Source organism: Apteryx mantelli, chromosome 1, assembly GCF_036417845.1.
Source record: "Apteryx mantelli isolate bAptMan1 chromosome 1, bAptMan1.hap1, whole genome shotgun sequence".
Classification (NCBI taxonomy): domain Eukaryota; kingdom Metazoa; phylum Chordata; class Aves; order Apterygiformes; family Apterygidae; genus Apteryx; species Apteryx mantelli.
The window spans coordinates 7,735,157-7,760,913 of NC_089978.1; positions in this window are offsets into that span (position 1 = coordinate 7,735,157).

A 25,757-nucleotide genomic window follows, 5' to 3' on the forward strand; every position below is an offset into this window, starting at 1 on the left:
ATTCTTTTTTAATAAAGCTTTGGGGAAAGCCTACATTACTGTAATGCCCACTGGGTAATGACATTGACAGTTCAGCTTCTGATTCTAATCACCTTGAAGGGTATAGAAGCTGGTGTCAAAGAAACTCTCCCATAATTTTATCTCTTCCATCTCCCACTAGAGGACCCACATGCTGTTTATCTGAAAATGATCCTTCCTTTGACAAGCACCCTTACAGATTCCTTTTCCAGGGAAAAGGGGCTGCCAGCACTTCAAAAAACTTTGCAGGAGGGGGTATATCATCAAAGAACAGGGACTGATTAAAAAAAATCTTTAAACATCAGTTGAAGCAACCTAGAAAATTAATGAACTCCCTTACAGTGTTTGACTACACGGCTGAGCCTATTGTATTAATCAAAGGAGTCATATGTTCAGCCTCAGTCACGAAGGGATTTGGTTTCTTCTAAATGCAAATAATAAAAGGAAAAAAATAAACCTGTGTGTGTAGGGGTGTGTGTGTGTGTGTGTGCGCGCGCGTGCATGTATGTGTTTAAGCACATGTAGAACAGTTATGGCACATAAAGTCTGCACCTCCCAAATACTTGAAGTCCCAATTTCCAAAACGGATATTACTTATTAATTTTAATTAACAAACCTGTTATTCTATCACAAAAAAACAGAACAGGGAATGCAGTGCATTTTAAACAACATTTACAAATGGGATCGATAAATTGGGCTGCTTTTATTGAAGTGCTTAAATAAGGAATTTACAAATTGGCAGTTGAGTCATATGAAGACAAATTCAATGATTCAAGGATTGAAGGCATATAAGCCTTGACCGATTCTCTCTCTATGGATTGCACATCACAAGCACAGGCTCCACATCTGAATGACTGAGATTTCAATACTGCTGTATATACCTGGAGATAAAATCCATGTACAACTAGAATATGTCATGGTGTTCATGCTTCAACAAAGGAGTGAACCTGAATGGTAATTCTTCTTTACAGTGGGATTCATCTCACCTGACTTAAGGCATCTAAAGTTAGGTCAGTTGTCTGGTACTTAGATGCTCAAGGTTAGGTGAAAGTAATTCCATGATATCAAATACCCACATCCTAGTTCTAGGTACAAGAGTAAAGAGATGCTGCATGCCGATTTGTGCTCTTCTGGTAATGAGGAGTGGGAAATGAGCTTTGCCCTTGTTTTTAAGCTAGCATCAAGGTTGCTCTTTTCTCTGATGCATGTATACAGGCTTCTATAAGATAGGCATTGTTCTGGGTCTCCCGGTGCAATTTCGGCAGTGGAGCAGAATAATTCATTTTTCTCACCCTGCAACAAGCTATGCCATACAGCTCACTGCTTACATGTTGTAAAGTCTTCCAATTATCAACAAACGGAGTCACCATCACTGGGACAGTTTCCTGAATTACCTGCCCAGAAACTAACTGGGGAAAAAAGAAAGTCAGAGGCAGAAGGAAGAGTTCATAACCAGGCCTTGACACGAAGAAATGAGTATTATGGAAATTCAACCCTGAGCATACAGGAAGAGTGAAGATCCTAGAAAACTGTGGTGCCTTGAGGCCAAGCAGGATGAAGGGAGAATTATGTTTATACTGCTAGCAACATGGTGTCAGAACACCAAAAGCACTGCACTGAAACTGCCCAGGCTAATTAGTCCTGCTGAGGAATTCCACCCTACCATAGTTAAATGGTTCCAGTTCCTAGGCCAGCTTGTTCAGAGCCTCCAGTGTAGACATACATGCTGTCCCCAGAGAAGTATACAAGTTAATTCCTGTACCTCAAGGTTTATCTTATTCTCAAGGTTTATCTTATTGAGCTTACAGCAAAGCATAAGATTAGATAAGAATAAATACGCATTCTGTTTTGCAATTCCGTTTTCTCAAATGCTTTGTTTAACTGTTGAATAAAATACTTCATTTTAAGTAGCCTCTTGGTCTGATGCCTTTGGTAGAGGTGAGTCATTATAGCACACACAAATATAGTGAGCGCTGCAGCTTGGAAAACCAAACCTACTGTGATTTATTCCCTCCAGCACAAGGGTTCTCATTATCTTTGTATGTATTACAGTGAGATAACATTCCAGATCTTTGTGACAAAAGTGTTTATTCATAGACAGCCCAGTTATAAAGAAGTAAAGTAAAACAAAAAAGTTACCTGATCAACTGAATAAAATCATATATAAATAATCATCTCCAAATTTAAATGAAGCAAACAAACAAGCTCCATTTCTTTGTGTCTTCCTTTGTCATTATTTTATAACTCAAGAATAAGGTTACATCTTTCCCCTCAGACATAAATGGGATTGTTACACACTCCATTGTATTTCCAGTGTCCTACTGGATATTTTCGGCTGCACCTTTGAAGCTAAATTTGCAGACTGTCCATACTCTTAATCCCTCAGATTATTCTCTGAGGCAAAACCTGAAAATACCTGATGAGGAACAAGTGAAAAACTTAAGGAGTACCTAGCCATTGCTCCACTGTGTCCCTACATGCAGTCCCATAACTGTCATAGCCTGAGTTATCCTACATCTGACAGCAACATATCCCAAAGGTCACACTTTCATGCCATGTCCCAGTACCTCTGAACCCCAATGGTTCTCTTCTAAAAGTCCACAGCCTGGTCCTCCTACTTGCAATATGGTGCCCCACTATGATTAGTCAAGTGAAATCTGTCATCCAGTGGACCATATGTAGCTAGAGTCCCTTCAGTCCTTTCCCTGTGCACAGACTGTAAGGGAAGTCAACTCCTTAAAACCATGTGCACCAGCCACATCAGTCCACAAATGACATGGCACAAACTTCATCATAATTTTTACCAAAAATGTGCAGGCATCAGAGCACACATAAAATTACATCTACCTATCATCTGTGTGCCGTACTCCTCTCAGGGACATCCAGGATAGCAGTATGCATCCTACTGGTAAACCTGACAAAGCTGCGGTGCCTTTCTCCAGACTATAACAGTGCTGACCAAGACTTTTTGGATGGTGGCCATCCAGACATGGAGGAAATGTTGAATATCTTGCCTGCCATGGTGAACATGTCAATATCAAACCTGTGTGCCATGTATCTATAGGATCTTTGCTAGAGATGACTTTCAGAGTTGATGATCACCAACTTCTTGACTAGACCGAAGGCCCAAAAAAGAATGTTATCCTTCTGTACAATTGGTAGCAACATCTAACACACAGTTATGCATGTTGGTCTCTGCTATCTGGAAAAGTATTTCCTAAGCGATCATCTCATGCCTGAAAAACGATGTGGTATACCAATGGACGGTTTGGTGTGTGCTCAGAATCACAGACACAAAAGCTGAGACTGTACTGTTAAATGAAACAATGCTTGTGAAAATTTAAAGACAATGAAATGAGATTGTCTCTACTGCTAAAACAGTCCTTGGCGTAGATTTTGGGCAAGATCAACTAGCACTGTCCAAGACAGTTCCCTGGTCTGGGTGATGGTGTGCACCCAAGACCATTCTTGATCTAATAGGCAGGTTGCAAGCAGTCTTCCTGTTTTGGAGGCCAAAAGAACTTATTCACATGGGCACTGGTCATTCTATGCCAGTTGGTCTTACAGATAGAAAATGGTCTCAGACACACTTAATTTGCTAGAACAGATATAGTCAAAACACCAAAGCTTGATGATGATGGTCTTCAACAGGCCAGCCATGTTTTTGCTATACTGGAGAGCTGCAGAGAAACAGCAAGCGCTTCAAGATTACCAGGCATCTGCCTGGAAACAGCTAGAAATGGAAGGAAAGTATACAGCTTTTCACTTCTGTGTCCAGTTTTCTATCTGGAAAATATGGATAGTAATACTCATTTCCCATTTGAAACAGGGAGTTATGAGACTGAAGGTATTGGAAGAGCTCTGAAGATTACAATGTATATGTTGAATTTATGATTTATTCAGTAGTATTACCCAGTTAGTGTTATTGGCACTAATGCTAATAGAAAAAGAAAAAAGCACCTGAATAGACAAAGCAGGATCTGAACCACTGAGGAATTAAAAATACATTTACAGAAAGTCCTAACAGTAGACAATTATGTCTCAGACAACTTAGTCATTTTTTTCCAGTGAATCAAATAGTAGCCCACAAGTCAAGTAACAATTGGATTGAGATACCAATCACCATATCTATTAAGTTTTATAAAATTACATGACAAAGTTTAAAAGAACATTCCAGCATAATACGAAACATTATTCTTATTGCTACATGTAATTACAAAGAGGTGTAAATCACTCGCTTTAGCCTTTAAAAAACCTACTTCAAATATATAATATTAAAAATTGAGAAGAGGTATGCAGCTCCCATATGAATGGATTATAAAGCTGGCAATTTTGCAAGTCACTGGAAAGGAGTTCTACTGAAAATTTTCATGTCTCCTTTCCTTAGTAGATATTTCTCTCCTTGGCTATTGTGAAACTGAGATATCCATCTGCAGATGCAATCTACCAGTTGAGATTACTATCAGGGTGCTGTGAGGGACAGTAAGCCTTGGTGGTGCCTGCAGGGCCCTGACAATTTCATCTCATCAAAGCATTTAAATGTGCTAAATTTTAACTGAGTAGGTCCATACTCTTTTTTTTACCATAAAAGCAGTTAATCTCAGTATAAAGTAGTCACACGCATAAAGTTAAATGCCCCTCTTGAATACAGGCCATGTTTATTCGTACTGAAATGAAAAGAACTAGTGAAGTATTTAAAGCACAAGGCTGGATCAGGCCTGAATAAAAGAACTTTATTCCTGACATGATTCTCTGTCCAGCAGTGTACTGCCATTGAATAGTAATGATATCATTAATTTTTAGGTCTTCAGCATTTTTGTAAATTAATTTGGCCTCTCTATCTTGGGAGGCAAAGGGCAAAGAGAGAGTCCTTAAATACTGATGAATTTTTTTAATGGATGATGAGAGCCTTCGCTGGTGGAAAAACACTTAGATGGTTTATACTGTATTCTGACATCCCTGTGTCACTTTCACTTTTGAAGTCTGATGCTGTTCTGAAATAGGATGCGGCATTAAAATCTGTGAGATGAAGTTCAGTGTCTTCTCTTTCCTTCAGTCTGAATAAATTACCAAGCTAATAATATTACTTTTTTACACTTGCATTAAAGACCAGTGTCACTCCCCAATTTTTTTCCCAACTAATCTGCATGTAATTGGATCCTTGTTAATCTACAGGAGAGTGCCCATTCACCCCTTCAGCTGGCAATCCTCAGTGCTGTTACTGGTAAGTCACCATCATTTTTCTTGAGCAATTTTGTGAGATTTTTAGGTAGAAATGTAGGATCAGGCAAGCAAATCTGATGTGGAATTTCAGGGATAGCATTAATACATTCTCTGCATCCTGCTCTTATAGACTAGAAAATTTGCCAGGTGAAGTTTAATGACTTAGTCCCTTTGTAGCAGATTTCTGGGCATTAGAAAATCCCAGACCTGTCTGTTGCACACAAGCAGGTCATTGCTGTAGCTCACATGCTACTGCATGTAAGACCTCGAAGAAGCCAATGTCCAAGAAGCAGTAGACCTATTACACACACAAGCACTTCGTGATCAATAAGTCTAACATCCCCACTCTGTGTCAAGTCCAGTGTATCACCATCTATAGAGAAAACTCACAATAGATTTTGTACTTTCAGAGTATGTGTGTGCCCGGAACAGATATTTTGGGCATATTTCTACCTGGCTAGAGAGATATATGTTAACCCTGTGTCATTGTAATGATCTCTTCTAGGTAAGAAAGATCTGACATGATGACTTTCAACACCAAAAGCCTCATTTTTTACCATGCAGGTTGATGGAACAACTCCATTACCTGGTAGCACTCACAGGCTGTGTCTATACTACTGAATTAACAGTTCCAGAACTGTTATCTAACACTGAAGCCAAACAGCACACGACAGCCTTGGTCCATCTTTGTAAACTCTTTCAACCTCCAGTTCAGGGTGTCCATATTCAAACTGCCTAGGGTTCTTTGATAACTCTCAACTGAGCTTGGGAGGAGTTTGACAAAATGATAGATGGCTCTGGCCAAAATCATGCCAGGGATAATTCTAAGAATTCAACGGTATAGATGATTGAGTTCCAGGGCACAGGATTATTTAATTTACTAGCATACATGTGGCTATAGGCTATTAATATAATAGTGGAGCAGATAAAAGAGGACAACAAAAACTTCCTAGTGCATGCTAGTTACATAAGTGCATATTTTTGTGGGCCTACATGTTTGTAACTTTGCTCTTAACTGCCTGTGCATCAGAATGGGACAAAAAGCCAAGAAAGCCAATGAATTTACCCTAGTTCACCTCAGCAGAGAATCTGTCTCAAGTTTCTCAAAGGTCCTTTTCATTTGTTTAGAAGTTGGTTAACTAAACAAAGAGAAAGCACTCCACCGAATAAAAGGAAGAGAACTGCAAACAAGGCAGTCTGTCCTGTATTCATAGCCATTTCTTCCTTTCTCAGTTTCATTGCAAATTCAGTGCTGGTAAAAGTTTCTGGAATGACAGATGAAAGGATTCATTTCCAGACCGAAGAGCAATGGAGAAAATATCACCATGGAAGTAGTGTGTCTAGCCTGGCAGGGCATCCCTTAGGCACAAAGGAGAAAAATAAGAACTTTAAGAGTAAGGAGAAAATTATGTTCATCCCATTTTTTTCCGTGGGTTATAACAGAAGCCTTGGGTGACTGGCTTAAGTGAAGATATCTACCTTGATCAGAGGAATTCCCTTCTCTTCCCCTCTTCCTCCCTCTTTGTAATGCCTTTCCCCATCCATCCAAGTGATTTGGGGGAAGAAAAATGCTGATGTGGTCTTCACTTCACCTCAGCCCCCTTTGTTTCTCCTCTCCTACATTGCCTTCCCCCACCCCTTCCCTCTGAACTCTTGATTTCACGTTACAAGCCATTGGTGCCCACACAGTCCTGAAGCTCACTCACATTTCAGGTGAGTCACAGGGCTGGGCTAGAAACAGCAACTCTACCCAGTCCCTCCTGACCTCCTACGTATTAGAGGGAAAATAGGAACATCAAGATCAGACGGGGCTCTCCTTCTTCTGCCTCTCCTCTGCAGAGTGTCTGCTTCCAGGGTAATATAGTGGCAACGCTCAATCTCCTTACACAAGATCCTTCCTCTAACAGTATTACTGCTGTCGATGCTCTTCCTTCACTAGTGAGAGATGAGGACTCAGGAACTGGCAGGGAAACTACAGTAATAGCAGCTGGGCTAGGTCATCCCATACAACCCTAGCCAGTAAGCAACCACTGTCACTGCTCCCTCTACCTTCCTTCCCAGTATCATTCCAGACCTACTGAAGGCCAGGCTGTAGCTGACCTGAGTAATACTTATCATAAGTAACTCAGGATTGAATCCCAAAGAATAAGAAAAGAGGCTGTCATCGTGTGAACTTGTGAACGCTTTGAGCTTAAAGGAGCTGAAATCACATGACTCTATGAAGAACATCATCTCCAGGTCCCTACAACTTCTGTGACCTAACCTACATATTGGTGAGATCTTGTTAATGGAAACTACATGTCAATGCTTAGTTTTACATGTTTATATAGGTACCCAGTAATATTTATCTGTTAGAGGACAAAGTAATTTTCCTATGACTGCTGCCTGTTCCACTGTTTACTATTCATTTTTATCACTTAAGCAACATTTTCCCCTAAAGTACCCCAGCCTTTCCTCTTTAGTACTCTCTAGCAACCCAGAATTCCTCCTTATAGTCATTCCTTATTCCTGCTCCAAAATACTTCAACTCATGTTCTCCTCTTACTGTCCTGTATTATGCCTGTACCTACAGATCCTTCAACCCAGGCATTGGATCCAGACATGCCCCATCCACTGATCATCAGCAAAGAGCAACCTACACCCCTATTCCAAGCTTCTTTGAGTCCCAGTATTATCCAAGAGACCAGGCTGTGAGGAAGTAATGGCAGATATAGAAAGGAAGAGTCAGGAATCTGAGGTGAAAAACAGGTGGGAAAGACAGACTGGTGGGTGGAAAAGTCTGGCAGGAGGAGGAAGGACAAAAAGAAGGAGTAGGTGTTAATGAAGCTTGCTCCAAAAATTCTGGAAAAACTGTCTTATACAGCACACTGCTGTTAGGCCCCTTAACGCACTAGTTGCCATAGTCACTGCATTATGACAAGTGAATAGTAAAAAAGGCAGAGAAAAATGGATGCACTTAATCTTAGAGAGAAAAATCTGAGTTTTTGTGTCCTTTGCCTTGAGACCTGCCACCCCAGCAAACTTTCTACACCTCAAGTGAAGTATATTAGTACTATTCGTCTCCATTCAGGTGTCACAGTTAGATTCTATTCAGGCCACCTACAATAACAGTAAAATGTAGCATCCCCTACAGCACCTAAGCTCAAGAAAGCAATGAGATTCACACTATTCTTTACCCAGAGCCACTGGTCCCTGAGTTGTCAGTGCTGAAAAGCAATTGTGCTATCCATAAGAGGTATGTAACTTAAGCTTCAAGGCTGCTTTTTCCCACTGACACCACAGGGAACTGGCAGCCATAGAGGAAAGGCTGAATCAATGACTGTTCTCTTGAACTCGGGCTTCACGGTAGGTGTCTAACTGTGAGTCAGACAGTAGAAGACTTGATCAGAACAAAACGCTCCTCTGCCATATAGTGCCCTTCTCTCTAAACAAATGACAAGGAGAGCATGTTTTGTACTGTTTTTTTTGGAGGAAGAATAGCTTCTTGCATTGGGTCAAGGAGTGGAGAATGTGTCCCTGTGTTCAGTGAAGTGACCTGATGTATTGACAGAATGATGGAATAGTGGGAGATGGAAGGGACCCCTGCAGACCATCTAGTCCAACCCGTCTGCTCAAGCAGGGTCACCTAGAGCAGATTGCCCAGGACCACGTCTAGTCGGGTTTTGAGTATCTCCAAGGATGGAGACTCCACAACAGCTCCAGGTAACCTGTGCCAGTGTTCAACCACCCTCACAGTAAAGAAGTGTTTTCTTTATGTTAGCTCAGTCCCTTGTTTCTTACTCTCCTGATAAGGTAGTGGTATTATATTCCCATGCTTATAAGAGAGGGAGATGGAAAATCCCATTTGCAAACAATATTCTGGGACAAAAAAGAGTTTTCTGAAAGCTTTCTGGTCTAGACTAGACCTGTTCTGGAACTGTGCCAGGAAGCTGGTCCATCCTTTTATATGTCCCAACAAAGACTGGATTGGTGAGTCTGGAATGCCCCAGAGAAGACTGCATTACAATGGTGGGGAGTAATACTGATGTGCATGGGCCCTCGGGAATGGGAATGGATAAGAATAATTGCAGAACGGTTTACAGTGTTGTTTCTTAACTGTTGAAAAACAAAAAGGAGAGAAAATTTCATTCTTCAACAGGTACTAATTGAAACAGCCTGCCGCTTCCCTAAGAGATTGTAAGTTTTATGTATCTGATGTCTGTAAGGTCCCATTTGAAACTGTGACATAAAAAGGTTCAAAGAAAAATGCAAAATACTATTATTCCTATTATCTTTCTAAGACAGTATTTTAGTCACTTTCTGAACTGTTTCAATTTGCCATGAAGTTTAGCCATCTCTATTCTTATTTGAATACTAAATTAATTGGTACTGAGAACCGCTGACCTAATTTTTTCTGTTATTTTTTTTCTTTTTTAATCTGAGTCATGTCATTCTAGACAGCCATCTAAGAAGAATCCGAAACAGTGGGTACTGTATTTCAACAGACACTTATCTCCTCTCTGCTTATCTCTTTTTAAAAAGAAGCTGTACTGAAAATGGAATTTGATTACGAAAGGAATCAATCTGTAACTCAGCAAAAAGCAACTCCTTCATAATTTACATAGCCCTGCTGCTTCACCCTAATTAATGTTCATCTGTAACTTATTCTTCCTGCAGCTTTGCCCTTCTAAATGAGTGAAAAATGACAGGAAACCTTTGTAAATCAGTTTGCCTTTACAAAATTATAGATGAAACTGGATCGAATCATTTAAAGTCCCTAGTAATAGTCTCATAGGCCTTAAGAAAATATTGTCATTCAATTTAAATAGGGCTTTATTTGATCCAGGTGCAGCTGGATATCAGAATGATAATGTAAATACAACAATCTATTGTCAAGGGTGTAGGCATTTTAATTTCTTTGCAGATGATATAAACCTGGATTTTCTGTTTAACTGGCAGGATAATCAGCATGCAACTGTGGGAAACAATCATTAACGTGATGAAATATGGAAATAAGACTCATGCATAGAGATAGGGTGGAAATGTAGTCCTAGGGTGAAGGACTGGATTCATGATCTGGGCTCAATTCCCATCTCTGCTGCAGGCAGAAGTCTCTGTCTACAGAGAGAAAATACAGATATTTACTTTCTCTCACCTTTTGTCTATTTATGGTTGAAGAGCTTCAACACAAGGACACCCTCTCACCTTTTGCACATATGCAGTCCAGTGAATGGGACCCTTGCTTGCATGCAAATTTATAAGTATAAACATATACTATTGAAACAGAGACAAAAACAATGTGTGAATTGAGAGCAGGGATTTCACCAGGCATATGTCTGCCTTCAGAGCTTGAAAGAGTGGCATAGGCAAAATCAAAATCCTTAGGAATGCAAAAAGTATGTTAGGAGAAGTTTTATTACATTTCCCACCTCACCATGGGTAATGATAGAAATAGTCTGATTCAGTACACTTATTAACCTTGCAAGTTCACATTTTACTGCAATAGGTGTTTTCATCACACAGAAACTGATGTATATTTACAACTGAATGAAGTGTTTAAAATCAATCGGTGGAAGCGGAGAATGATTTTTGCATATGTGAATCACATGCACCAATTCCTAGATAGTATTTTAGAAAAAGCTATGTATATTCATTTATATTAATTACTGCTTTTCAGAAAAAAGCTCCAAATGTGCCCATTATAAGGAAAGTTTTCAGATGCTCTTATTTTGCACCTGAGAAAATAATTTGTCTAGGAAAGTAATTTATTTGAATCTTCCAAGTTTAATTTATGGCATACACATGAGGTTTTTCCAAAGTAACATTATCCCAACCCTGAATTTTAATAAGAAGGAGCACAGTGCTGACTTTTATTTTTGATTGTAGTTCAGATAATTAAGATTACTTTAACATTTTAGACAAAACACTGATAAGACCAGCAATATATATGGAAATGGAATTTGAGTTTTTGCTGAATTTATTTCTTATAGGTAACAGCAATGCTCAAGTTCTAAGCTCACTTGCTTCATATCAGGGAGCACACTCAAATTATGTTTCTATTTCACTTTTCTATAAATGGATTAAGCTTGTTTAATTTCAGCAGTTTGCAGATTGCCTTGGAGGGCAGTTCTTGCCCCCCAGAGTGTTTGTATTGGAAAGGTTCTAGTATAGGTCTAACAAATCTGCACTGCGAGGGAAAATCCAAGAATTAACACTGTCTGAAGGACATGGTTCAGGGCTTAGGTACTAATGCGTGAAAATGGGGTGTCTGGATTCTTTTTGCTGTTTTGTGACAGATTTTCTGTGTAAGGTATGCAAGCACATCATTTAAATACCATTTTTAAGCCCTGCTTTTTGCGTGGTGTGTCCCAATGCATTGCAAAGCTGAAGAAATTTAGACGGCAAAGTCCCTCTGTCCATGTCCTTCTTATGTTGATTCTGTAGTTTGTCAGGGGATGCTCTACAGAGCTCCCCAACCTGGTCCCCTGAATATTCACAGTGGCAGGAATGGTGGTTTCTCCATAGTACCTTTTGGAGGGAATCTGGATGCTCTCATGTCTACATGAAAGCACAGTAAACGGGCAACTCTCCCATTATGGAGCTGACAGTCCCAGTCAAGGACCAGAACTGGGGACGCTGTGCCATTGTGTAGGATCCACACTGGTCACTCAGGCTGTGCCTGACTCAGGCTGTGTCTGTCCAGGGAACAGTTTATGCACTGGACTGCAAACATTTGTATTACAAAACTGTTGCAACGTTCAAGGAATGAGTCTCCCAAACAGTTCCTTGATGTAGTTCGGCGGTTTGGACACTGAAGAGACCATTCACAAAAGGCAGCTTGCAAGAAGCCGTCCTGTTTCTGAAGCCCAGAGACATCCCCAATCCTTAACTAAAAGAGGACCAGGAGAGGAGTTTGAGGACCCTGATTCTCCACACTGCCAAATTATTAGCTCATTCCATAGTTCTGTTTTGGATCTCTCTGACTAGTGCCCTCCAAGACAAATCTGATGGCAGATTTGATACAAGCCCATCTGTATTATTTGGCTTTGATTGATCACTGGCCTCTTGTATTTAGCAGGATCAGTGTTCCCAGTGGAGGCTGTTTGGAGTCCAAGATGAGTAGCATGAACAATGACTTTCAAGGTCAATTTGATTTCTCTGTGCCTGAGTTAACTGGCCAATGGGACTTAGCCTTCCAGTGACTCCACCAAGTCCCCAGAGGAAGTGCACAATGAAGATCCCCAAAAACACTGTTCGGCTACCAGCTAACCCTTGAAGGGCCTAAAAAGTCTATTTGTATCCAGGTTTTTTTCTGAGTATTCTCTGAAAATTGTCATTCCTTAAGTCTTCATGACGCTGTGCATATCAGAACCTATCTCACATCAAAACTCTGTCTAAATACCTAATTAGGCCTCTCTCTGTTCATCTGCACAGCCTACTTCACCATGCCTGCTCACAGCATAAATGTGCAGCATCACCTGTTGCACAAACATTAGCAGAAACTTTTTTTTTTTAATCAGGAGTCAGTGCATTCACCTAGAACGAGGCAGGCCCGGGTTCAACTAAATCCTGTTCCTGAGGAATTTGCACCCAATGTATCAGGTTCAGCTACAGACTACTTGGGGGAAAATACTTCCTGGACTAAGTCACTCCACATCCTAGTGTAATAGCATCCATCTAGACAACACCTTATTTTCAATAAACACTTCACACACAGCATCTAACATGCAGATATCAGTATGGACCAAATTCAGGTATGTGCCTCCCAGATGAGTATGTTATTTGCCAGCTGACAAAAACTGGAACATCTACTGCAGGAAATGTCAAGAGAGCCCTTGTTTAGCTACCCTATAAAATGGTTGCTAGACTGCTCCTATGATATGTGGGTTTATGTCCTTTCAAGACAAATATGAAGCTTAGACCTCATTTCTTAAATGCCTCTCTGTCCCCTAGCATGTTATAGAGACCCTACATATATAATCCAAGATCACTGAACAGCTACAAACGCAGATGGTGTATTCTGTAACATCAAATCCCCTTTGCAACTTTAGCCTTTAGGCCTTGAAGTTCTGAGAAAAGCAACCACATAATGCCTTTAGAAATTTGGGCCAGATCTATCAGATTATTCTTGCATAGCAAAGTTAAGCAAAGTGTGATCCCTATTCAACAAGACTCCAATATTCTTCGAGTATTCCCTTTAGTTATTCTTCCCTCTTTTACAAGAATCTGGGTTACTTTACCTACCAGGGAACGATAGATCTCCTCACTACCATCCAGTCCACACTCTCACACAACCCACTTTGTTTACAAACAAACAAAGTGCTCAGGTACAGTTTTGGATTGACTATCAAAAACCTCTTGGATAGGAAAACCTGAATGTACTTCTTTTCAGCTTTTTGTCATGCTGGATAGATCAGTAATGTCAAGCTGAAAATGCTATTCCCTACCTCACCATCAGATATCTCAAGACTTGCACTTCCTAGGTGTAGTAGGAGATCTACTCAGCCAAGTAACAGCTCCCAAGCAAGACAGAGAATGTAAAAATCATGCCACTCACTTTATTTAAACTTGTTCAGTGTAATTTAAATTCCTCCTGGTTTACAGTCATAAAACTGAGAACAGTTAAAAAAATAACAGGTAAAACTGAAAGCATGTGACAATTGCACCCCCTCTTTGCTCCAGTACTGATACCCCTTCATTGTTGTTTATGATGTAGTAAATATAGCAGAACTCCACAAGCTGATCATTAGCAGAATAAGCTTGGGTTCAGTACCCCAGAGGCCTCTTTAGCACATCACTATGGCACAGATGCAACTTAGACGAAACAAGCTATGTAGAAAGACTTTGACTTAACCCTTATGATCTCCAAGCATGGCCTGAGGAGCTACGACCCCTTGTTTCCCTGAGCTCAGCCTGGCAACAACCACCTTTGACTATGTGTACAAACAGAACTCTTCAGTTCTTACTGTCTTTTGACTTGTTTTCACAATATCCACTATCCACTGGGGACTCTTAAAATGCTAATGAAAATCTCAACATTAAGACTGGGCTCAGTGCTGGCCATGGGATGTGAAACTGGATGTTATGAAAGCATACATCTTGCCTGGCCAAATGTTAAAATCTTCCAAGACTTTGAAAAACTGGGCTGCTATACTTTTTTCCATGTCCACTGAAAGAGCAATCTGACCATATCCAGTGCAGCAGGACATATGGATGGACAAAATAGTAACACACCAACAAAATGACTATCATGTTCACAGTTAAGGGGGTGATCGCTGCAGCAAAACTGAATTTCTAGTGACACTAAAGTGAGTAATGAGAAACCAAGTCCTACCTTGACTTGGATCTTCTCTGTGGGGAAGCCTTAAAGTTTCTCCGTATGCCCCACTTCTGCAAGCCATAGACACTGTGGTGTTTCTCTGACACTTTATCTGCCTTGGTTATTTTGATTATCAGCTTTTTGAGATGGAGATTTTCTTTAACAGTATGCAAACACAGTATCTAGCACAGTGGGGCTGAGTGCTACTGTAATACATTCGCTTAGTAATAGAACTGCCTACAGCTGCCATTGGGTAGCAGAATGATCCCTTCTGCTTAAGCAGTAACTATCCAAAGGGCAACATTTCAAACTCTGCTGGCTCCCCATCCAGAGGATTTTACAAGAGGAAATCAATGTAGGGCTTAAAACCCAGTCAGGTGGAAATAAATCTTTGCTTTCAATAGCTATTTTGGTCATAAATTTAATTTTAAAGTCTCATATATTTATACCATGTACATTTGAACATTTTAGAAGGAAGAATTAGGTCTGAGTTTACAAAAGCCACTTAGTCTATCCATATGCCTTAAAAAAATCAATTTGTTACCTGACTTCATTGTTAGTATGCTAATTACTTTGACAACATTTTTGAACATTGCTTGGAGGATTTGGTTTTATTCAAAAGCAGATGTGTGTTTGCCTTAATGCTGTATGTTTCTGGTGTAAATATTGCCAATATTTCTTTGGGGAGTTTTTTAGCTGGAGCATAATTTCTGTTCAGTTTGGAATCACATTTGTTAAATTATTTCCCAGCTAAACCACAGCAGGGAGAAAACAGCTGCTTACATAGAAACAAGTAAACAGAAAATAATAAGTTGGAGTATGTGTGCACTGCAGAAGGTTGATAGACTTCCTTTGAGAAAAGTTTCTGAAAGGTGGGGGAGAACTTTTGCTTCGCATTGACCATATCATGGGAGTTGCCCTACCCAAAATAAAAGGCAGAAAGGAGCCATGTGCCAGAATTATTTGGATGAAAGCAGGTGAAAAGCATTATGTTCAGAAATCACTGAAGGTCATTAGGATATAACTGATTACTAGGGCTGCTTTCAAGCAACCAGCAGGTTTTGACAGCTACAAATTCATTCATACCCATCATGAAACATGTGATCAGCTGTCTATGCTCTCCTTCCTAGGTCATGCCTCAGGAGAGGGAGAGAGAGTCTCTCTTGATTCTGAGTATACATAGTTCTTCCCTCCTCACCAGTCAAGTAATTTTCATTTCCTTGCAATCATTTTGCCATACGCCTTCCCTGTTGCAACCTGCACGTTCTTCTAGAACCACCCTGTAACCTTCAGTATTTTGGTGATATTAGTCCCAGATAATCTCAGTGAAAATCATTGCCTATATCTGCACTAGGTAACTGGAGGTGCCCAGGAAGGTTATCTAACACTGAAGCCATTTGATAGGGAATGGTCCACACCTTTGCTAGCAAACTCTCTTACCTTCTGAAACAAGGTGGCCACCTGCAAACTGCAGGCTGAAAATAGTCTCTGTAACAGTCTAACTCTCAAATCACAGCCGGAAATTGTTTGGGAGAGTGCCAGCTGGCAAATGCCAAAATCATGCTAGGGATCAGTTTAACAGGTTACCAGTGTAAATGACAGAACGTCAGTGCTCAGGAATTTTCCTGGGATTAACATACTAGTAAACTGAATGTTTAATCTACTAGTAGAGAGATAGTCATTGCAAATTAGTTTTAATATAGTCCATCCTCTAAAGGAACAGGGAAGAAGAAAGGCAGCCTGTTTTGTAAATCACTTTAACAAAAAGTTTGAGTTTGCTGCATCCAAATGTGAGATACACAGAGCTGATGCCTGTATCATGCTCCCCATAGCTACTTTCCTCAGAGGAGCACCTCTGCCTCTCTCCCCCTTCACATCCCAGAGGCCATGCAGAGAGGCATGTTTAGTTAGCCAGATAAGTAACTTGCTGAGCAGCTGTGCACAGTGGGTAAGGCAAAATTCAAGGAGAGAGATTAGTGCTACCTTCCAAGAGGGCACAACTCATTGTCCATCTTCTGACTATTGTTCTGGCCTGTTCTTCATCACAAGGCTGTATATGGGATGGGTGCATACTCAGCAAGTTGGTAAATCATACCAAGCTGGGGGGATGGTTGATAAGCTGGAGGGCAGGGTTACTATTTGGAGGGACTTAGGCTGGAGAAACAAGAACCTCCTGAAGTTCAACAAAAGCAAATGCAAAGTCCTGCACCAGGGATGGAATAACCTCATACTCCAGTGGACATACAGAAGCAAGTCCAGCAGAGGGCCATGAAGATGGTCAGGAGGTTCAAGCACGTGATGTACAAGGAGAAACTAAGGGAGCTGGGTGGATCTTATGGCTGTCTTATTGCAGAGTAATACAGATACCTAACAAGAAGGTGTAGAACAGATGGAGCCAGAGTCTTCTCTGAGGTGCGCAGCAATAGGACAAAAGGCCATGAACACAAGTTGGAACACTGGAAATTCTGATTAGCTGTTAAGAAGAATTTTCCACAATGAGGATGGTCAAATTTTGGAGCAAGGGCCCAGCCAGGCTGTGAGATCTCCAACCTTGGAGATATTATAAATGCAACTGGAAAACCTACTCAGTAGCTCTGAGCAAACTGCACTAACAATGGGCCTTTCTTTGAGCAGGGGGTTTGACGAGAGGCCTCCAGAGGTCCCTTCCAAACTCAATTATTCTGTGACTATGTGACTGGATGTCACCTGCCCTTGAAGCGCTGCAGAAGCTGTTTCACAGTTGGACAGCAGAAAGCTGGGGGGCCTGAGTTATATTTACATAGAATGTACTGTAATAACTGAGTGCCAAGACACATCCTCTTAGCATTCAAATTAATCTGGTATTCGGACCTACCATTTATCCTCTATCTCACTAAGGATATGAGGTATGTCATTGAAAATTGAGAATACGCTCATTGTGAGCATGCACAGTGCTCAGTGCACAGTTTGACTTACTGTCACAAAAACAAATTCTCCAGAGCAGGGTCATTCTTACTGCCAGAGTTTCCTCTTCCCTGCCACTCAGCCCTGCCTCATCAGTCTATGTCACTGGTAAACATTAAAATGAATAAACAAACATTAAAAGCAAAGATATCCAGGGTCAATAATGATAAGATAAGAACTGTATCACACATGTGCACATACAACAGAAATGCACAAAACACAGAACTCATGAAATGAGATGCTCCAGCACTTATCAGCACCTTAAATTATTATGTAAACAGCTGCAATGCAACCAAGAGCCTTACCATCTGACAAAATCAGGAAAATGAGAGACCATATCTGTGGAGTATTACACACAGTTCATGTCTTTGTTAGCCAACCAAAGATGTATGATGTATAATGGACACTTACCATGGGGCTGACTAACAAATAAAATACAGGTACCTGCTTAGCTAAGCTTCACAGCAACAGAAACAGCCACACAAAAATTGACTGCCTTCGGCACAGGGTCAGCAAGAGTGAATGTGATCAAATTCACTGGGGCTGAGAACCTCCAAAGGTGAAAGGAGGCTGGAAGCTCCAGTTAATCAAACAAATGGGGAAGAAGCAAACCTGAGATGGGTACTGCATCACTGGCTAAGATAACATTTGACCATTTACTAGAGGAACTCATTAATGGCCAAACCAACACACCACAGTGTGCAAGGATATATTTTCCTTTTTTGTCTTCTGTTTCAATGGTGAGGGAGAGGCACGCCAGTTGTTCCTGCAAGTCTCATTGTATTTCATATTCGGGGAACTACCTTAGGTCCTAAAAGCAGAGTTGCTTCCCAGCAGCTCAGCAAAAGACAATCCTTGATTCTTGCAGTAAGACAGGCACAAAGAGGTTAAGAACCTGTGGATTTTAATCACTGGCCTAAGGTATAGCCATACCCTCAGCTGGACTTGGATCAAAGTCTGTTCTTGCTTTCCTTCCCCACTGCTAAAATTCAAATGCAAACTCAAGAGTGGTTGTAAGCCGGTCTCTGGAGTTCTCTGGTGGGGATGAGTCTGAGAAGAGTATGGGATTCCCAGTACTATAGAGATGGTCCTGCCTGTTCACAGGAAACCTGAGCTATGTGAACCGAAGATGAATGTGTGGTGTAGAGATATGGTAAAAGAAAATATGGACATAAAGCAAGCAGATCACAGTGCTTAACAAGCTTAAGACCACTTTCAAGCATACTTTTGTCCTCAAGGTGTAGACCTGACTCATGTAATTCATCCAGTGCCATACAGGAAGCAGATCTAAGAGCATTTGTCTCTTTGGCATGGGACAAATGTAAAATTACGACCTTTTCCCAAAGGACAGAAATTCCAGTAACTGTGCATTGAGGCTGAACAGTGTATCGCCCCATTTATCGCTGTAGATCAACCAGCAGTGGTAGGTGTTCCATTAACAAGTCGCTCAGCACCTGGCCCATGAGTATTACACAGATGTTCTTCAAAACAATGGTGCTAGTTTAAGCACCACTGGGGTAGAATTTTCAATGCATCCCAGTATTTGTCTTTCTTCCAGTCATTATCTTTTTTCCATTATCCTATTTTCTTTGTTCCCTCATTTATTCTGAGCTGGTCTTTCATTCTCAGTTCCTGTTTTGGCATCATTATTGTTATTGCTTTTTCAGTATTTGTCTGCCCCTACCAGCTCTCATCTGGGCCATTTGCTTTGCCCTTTGTTTTATTCTTGTCTTCTGGACTGGTCTTGCAATAAGAGATGACTGCACAGCAGGGAAATCTTTCATCTCAATGTTCAGCCAGTAAACAGAAATGTTGAGCTCGTTCTCGGGGGGTCTAGGTTTTTTTCTCCCCATCAAACAAAACAAAGTAAAACACAGCAGCATTCCTCAAGTAAGCCTCAGAGCTCTGCTCTCTGCCAGGACACTCCTCACAGATTTTTCTGGATGGGTCTTCTGCATACTTTACAATCATAAGTCCCAGTTTACCAGCACAGAGTTTATTGTTGTGCTGTCCGTGCACAGTATCATTTTATCACTTGCCATTCCATTATCTCCAAAATACATTTAATGGTATTTCCTTCCTTTGTAAAACACATGAATACGTATTCAGAAAAAAAAAACAAAAACAAACCACTGCAGTTTCATTTTTTTAGCAAGTTTCAGAAGACTTTAAACAAATCAGGTTGACGCTATTCAGGATCTATTTAAGATTTTCAAAGGAAATCCCAGTTGATTGGTACTGGTTAAACCCCAAAGACTGAAAACTGGGCATTTCAGCTGACTTTCATTTGTCATGGGTTCTTTCAGTTGCATCCAAGTGCTACCTACAAAAATCCAGCATTTCCTTTTTTTTACCACTATATTCTCTGTAGTAGTGAGTTTAGGAGGCAAAAGTGAGATAGGCTGAATGTTATCTCTCTCTCCTCTTTTTCTTTTTTTTCCTCCAGATTGCCTATTAAGTAGAGAAAATTTCAAGGAATTTGTGAAACAATGTTCCAAGTCAAAAGACAGGGTTCTAGCCCTCTAGATCTGATATCTTACAATTTGTACTGAGGGATCACATATAGTAGTAGACACTTTCCCTTCTTAATTAACCTTTTTTTTCCCCCTTATTACATTTTATGCTTTCCATAGGAAAGAAAAGTTTGCTTTTTTTTGTCTTTATATGAAAAAACATATCATGACCTGATCAGAAAAAGGAATTTATGTTTGGTGAGAAATTCAGGGTGACTGGCATTTAATTTCATGTACACGATTCTTTTCCAGTTAGCTGATTCCTTCAGGAGCCATCCAAGGAGCTTACACTAGTCCCACCTGCAAGACAGCCGCTTGGCTCACCCACTGGTTGGCTTCCCACCAATATTTCTAGGCAGACAGCCAAGTTGAAAGCTCACCTGAGCAGCCTGCCAGGTGGAGGTGAGAAAAGCCACTCACACACCAAGGAAGCCAGGTGTCCTGTCAGGCAGAGAACATAGTCTCTAAGCAATCTGGGGAATCAATGGCTAAATATTTGAAAATACAAATTTTCGAATAAGTTGATCTGAACCAACTTACAGAAGGGATTCCTGAAGGAAATTTCCAAGATATCCAGAATTCTGGTCGCTGCTATAAATAAATCTGAAGATGCATTAATATAGAGAAATGCTTAGTTATCACCAGTATTCAAATAGGAAAGAGGGATTATCTAGGCAACTATGGGCCAGTTAATCTGATATCACTCGCCAGCAGAGTAATCCCAAAGTTGATATGGGATTCAATTAATGAAAATTAAAGGTAGAAATATAATTAGCACCAGTCAATATAGTTTTATAAAAATAGCTCATCAAACAAAATTGATTTTCTTATTTGATTTAATTACATATGTGTGGTTGATAATATACTTCGATATATTAAGGTGTTTGACTTGGTACCACATGATATTCAGATGAAAAAATGAGCTCTACATAATATCAGTGCTGTGCATATTAAATGGTTTAAGAACAAGCTAGCTGATCTCCATGGAAGATGTCAATGTGAGATCATCATCAAATGCAGGTATTTCTAAAAGGTTTCTGCACAATTTTTTAACAGCAAGACTTATTGCCACAAAAGTGGTAGGTTCTCCATCCTCTGGTACTTGCCAGTAAATACTGGATGCTTTCCTTTAGGCTTTGCTTGGCAAACACGAGCACCTCTTCAGTTAAGCATCTGCTACGGGGTGTAACATGGGGTTAAATTGGTGAAATCTGCATTGGTACATAGGAGTTACAACAAAAGAAGGTAATGTCTTTAATTTTTCAAGTTCATGAGGATGCCCACAACGCTGTTAGTAGGTGAATAGTTTTCACGAAGAACTCTGCAAAAATGGCTGTTCCACTTCAGGTACCAGAGGCAGCTCATGTAAACTAGTTGAAGCATATCTTCATGGCACAACACAGAGAATGAAAGTAGTTAAAGTTGTTTAGTTTAAGAGAAATACATCACCTCAGGCAAACCCTAAGGTAATGAAAGGATTGCAATTCCTCTGCAAGCAAAGTGTTTGGATATCTGATCCAATATTTCCAGAAAGTTTCCAAATAGTTTTGGATAAATGGAGTCTCAGGTACCAAGAGGCTTTCTAAGTCTGTTGCAGAAAGATTGAACAGAAACCAGCAAGTGAAAGACAGAGTTTTGAATAAATCTGTCATCTCTTATTGTCATTTTACAAAAGGCCCATCTAAAAATGAACACCCTGGTAAAAAAATAGATCATAATTTGTTAGAAAGAAACTCTACTTAGATTATTTGCAGCTATAGGACACTTAAAAGAGAAATATCTCTCTTCAGTAAATAACCTTTCAGCTGACTGTTTCTTTCCACCACATCAAGGCTCTGTGTTTAAGAATTCTGGGCAGTTCTCAGATTAATACCACCCAGCCTGTTGCTAATAAAACATTCTTTCTCCTTTACCCTTTCTAAGTTGATGCTTATGCAAATTACATCTAAAGAGAGAGTCTTTGGATTGAGGTTCCCCACTGATGGATAGGTAATTCTCTTTCTCTGTGGCAGGTAATGCCACTCTCACACAGATGCTTGAACGCTGCTTCAATTTTCTTGATCATCAGTAATGATGACATCTGTTAGCCTGACTCTATCCAAACACCGTGCAAGGATTTTGTTATTTTGCACAGCTTACCCTTCTGATTATTGCTGACTGCTCTCGCTGCTGGAAAGTGCAACACCACTGTTACAGTGCTGACTATACCAACTAGGTGCTATAAAGGAGCTCTTGCTTTCCAGGGCATCTAAGGGGTGCTGTGAGTTAACTGACAGAGAGCCAAAGTCACGCAGACAAGAGCGTGGCAGGGCAGGTCGTTGGAAGGGGTAGATAATGATTTACCATGAATTCACTGGGTGTCAGTCCAGGCTGCTGTCTGCAGCTTGTAAAATATTATCCTTGCAGCCACGAAGGATCATCTGATGGCTTATTACCCTACAGCCATTACAAAAAAGTGTTTTGAAAATTAAGGTCTGTCCTGTGATTGAGACATGTAGGTGAATAAATCCCTCTTCAAACACATTTAAAGATGCCCAGACTTCCTCCATTATAGGAGAATATCCGTACCCCGAAGCTCACAGTTCACTAAACGCATGATCAGTAGTGGAATGGCTCCCATGGGAGCACTACTAGGTCCATCATTTCCAGAAAAGAAGCACTACATATGGTCCTTTTTTTTATATATATAGAATGCAAAGGTTGCCCTTATATGCAAAAAGGGCCAGAACTTTGGCACTGAAGCAACCAGGGTAAAGAGCTGACTTATTCTTTCCTCAGTCTTTCATCTACTGTGAGAATGTAGTAACGGTACTTGTCTTGAGCGGTCTTTTCACAGCATGAATCTGCATTCTCCAGAGGCAAGCAAAGCCAGTGGAAAAATGCCCTTTGTGTTTCCCCCACTTTTACTCTGTTCCATAGGAATGGAATAATTGCTGGCTTGAAATAATTATTATTTAGATTAAAGTAGCTTCTAGAAGCCCCAGTCACAGTTAGGGGTCTATTGGACCTGACATTGTTCAAACACACAGTAAGAGTCAATGCCTTTGCACAAAGATGTTGCAATGCCAAAAGGTATAGGGGGAGGAGAGCAGAAAAGAAGTGAATGACTTGTCTAGGTAGTTCAGATGATCTGAGTACAGCCACGCATCTCTTGTCCTCCAAACTGATGCCTATCCACAGGCAGAGCTCTTCCAATATGCTTAATGTTCAGCTTTACGATATGCTGTGAAAACAACCTACTAAAATAAATGTGGGAAAATCCATCTGAATATTAATGGTCTTTCCTCCCTTTAAAAAAGAAATAACCCAAGTGGGTAGGATGGCTCCCAGAAAATATTGATGCCTTTCAGAGATAATCTGGGAATTTAAATACTTTCAATAGTTTGAAATAGTACTGCTGGCTGTTCTTTACCCTGTGTGGCTCTGTTAGCAAAGCAGTTGGTGCTAGCAGCTGTCAGAGCTTTCATAAAATAAGACACGAGATTTCGGCACTGTGTTTTGTACACAAAACCCAGCTGCTTGCCATTGTTCTCGCCTACATCTCCTATTCCTTCCAGGCCTTGAGCTCCTACAATACAAGAAAGAAGCCAGCAAAAAGGTATTAAGCCTGGTGTCTGAATTGAATCTTCTTGTTAATCACAGAAACAATATTTTCGTCATTATCCGAATCTATGGCATCCTCTGCGGTAGAAAGAATAAGCTTTGCTAAATCAAACTTGTTAGCTGACTTTTAAAATCAGGCAATATAGCAATTAAAAGGAAAGAGCCAGGGACCTTACAGCTGAGGTGAAGAACCATGTTTTGAAGGGAAGTCAGTAGCTCAGAGCTATTTCTCAGACCTGCCACTGAATCACGCAAGTCAATTGTGTTTTTTAACTTCAGTGTCTGTAGACCAGACTCTAAATCCTTAGTTAGAAACCTTCAGCACAAGCCATCCTGAAGTCAATTACATTTGTTTCTGTGATGTTATTATATGATGTTCTACCATTAGCACAGAATCTACAGTAGGTCACAATATTTACTTCAATACTAGAAAAAGAAAGAATACATAAAAATCTCCAGGAAGAAAGTGTTTCAAAGGTAATTCTCACTGCATGCAACATGTACTGAGGAGTGCTTATTACCAATAAATTGCACAAGACCATACAGATATAAACAGATAAGTAAACAGACTTCTCAAAATACATTCATAAGAAAGGTGCTGAGAGTGAACCATTTTGCAAAACTCAACAACATAAAAAAAGAGAACAGGAAAAGTGTCCAGAAGAAAAAAATATTCACGGTGAAAACAAGCTACTCAAAGAGATCTACTCAGTGTAGGATGTCTTTCTTACTTCTGTATAATTATGTTGGTTTAGCTGTTGTGAGGATTTAAACCCTAAAACAACTATACCTAGGGGAATTTTACTTTGTATCCCGGCAAACTCCTGTAAGGTCTCACATATTGCACGTGCTGTGAAAGGTAAGTGCTGTGATCATGTCTAGATAACACAAGGAAATGTAGGAGGGCATCTCACTGATAAGACCTTTGGACATACTGAATAATGATACATGAGAACCTATAGCTTTCCTTTCATTCTGAGAAGAGAAATGAAACACTGATCTCTTGGAAAGCATGGCTGTAGTTCATTAAAGCTTCAATGTGTTATTCAAGTTTTTACTAAAGACCTTCTTTAGGGAAACGAAGACTTGCGGACACAAAGGAAAATGGAAACTATGGAATTTGAAACAGAAAATTTCATTGATTTTCCTGAAGTGTCATGTATTATTCCTTTCCTAGCCAGAGAATTTCCAGCTCAGGAGGCGAACAGGCCATGTGCTGTTGGGCACTCCAGACACATATATACGCAACCATTATAGAAAGCACCTGCACTCAAAAAGTTCAAATTAAAAAAGCAGTCAAACAAAGAAGTCACCCCTTTTTCTCAGCCGTTATGCATACACACCTTTTCTTAGGTTTGCTGCTCACCCCTAAGGACAGCAACTCCTGAACTCAGCTTTAAAGGGTATGAGCCAACAGTAAAGCAGGAGTTCTTAAGCGTTTGTCATGAGGGGTGGTCCACAGCTTGATGCATTAACGTCTGTCTCAGAAAGAGTACCCCTCTCATTCACATGGAAATGGGCAAATTTGCCTCTCCTTCAAAGTGAAATGGACCACACCTCTCATTAGTGTGGCATTTGATCACACACAGCAGGTGTCATTCTGCTTACAAGGAAGTGTCATATTAGGATAATATGCTCATTAATATTGATATAAAGAACTTGATTCATGAAAATTAATGATAAGTTATTTATCTTCTTTTCAAATGATTTAGCAGCCAGAAATGACAAAGACAACCGGCAATATATGATGACCCTGCACTCTATGGAGCATCAGATGTCACCCATCATCTGGGTCTCAGGGACCCTAAAAACCTCTTCCTACAGCAGTGGTTCCCAATTTCTTCTGCTCCCCGCTTCCAGATTGATTTCCTCATTGTAATGCATGGAGGGAGGGTTATGTTATCTCCATCTTCACTTCCAAGTTCAAGACACCGCGTGGCATTATGAACTCAAGCTTGAGGAACGCTGGCCTGGAGCCAATCTGCGCTCAAGTTTTCTATAACCATTACAAATGTAAATGCAGATATTTGCAGATTCACTGGAGGTTTTTGTTAAACCATAGATCCCAGTAATGAAAGAATAAACAACCAGCAACTGTATTTATGAACCCATTAAAGGAACCATCTTAGGAAACTGCAGTTAAAGTCTGTTTATCATTG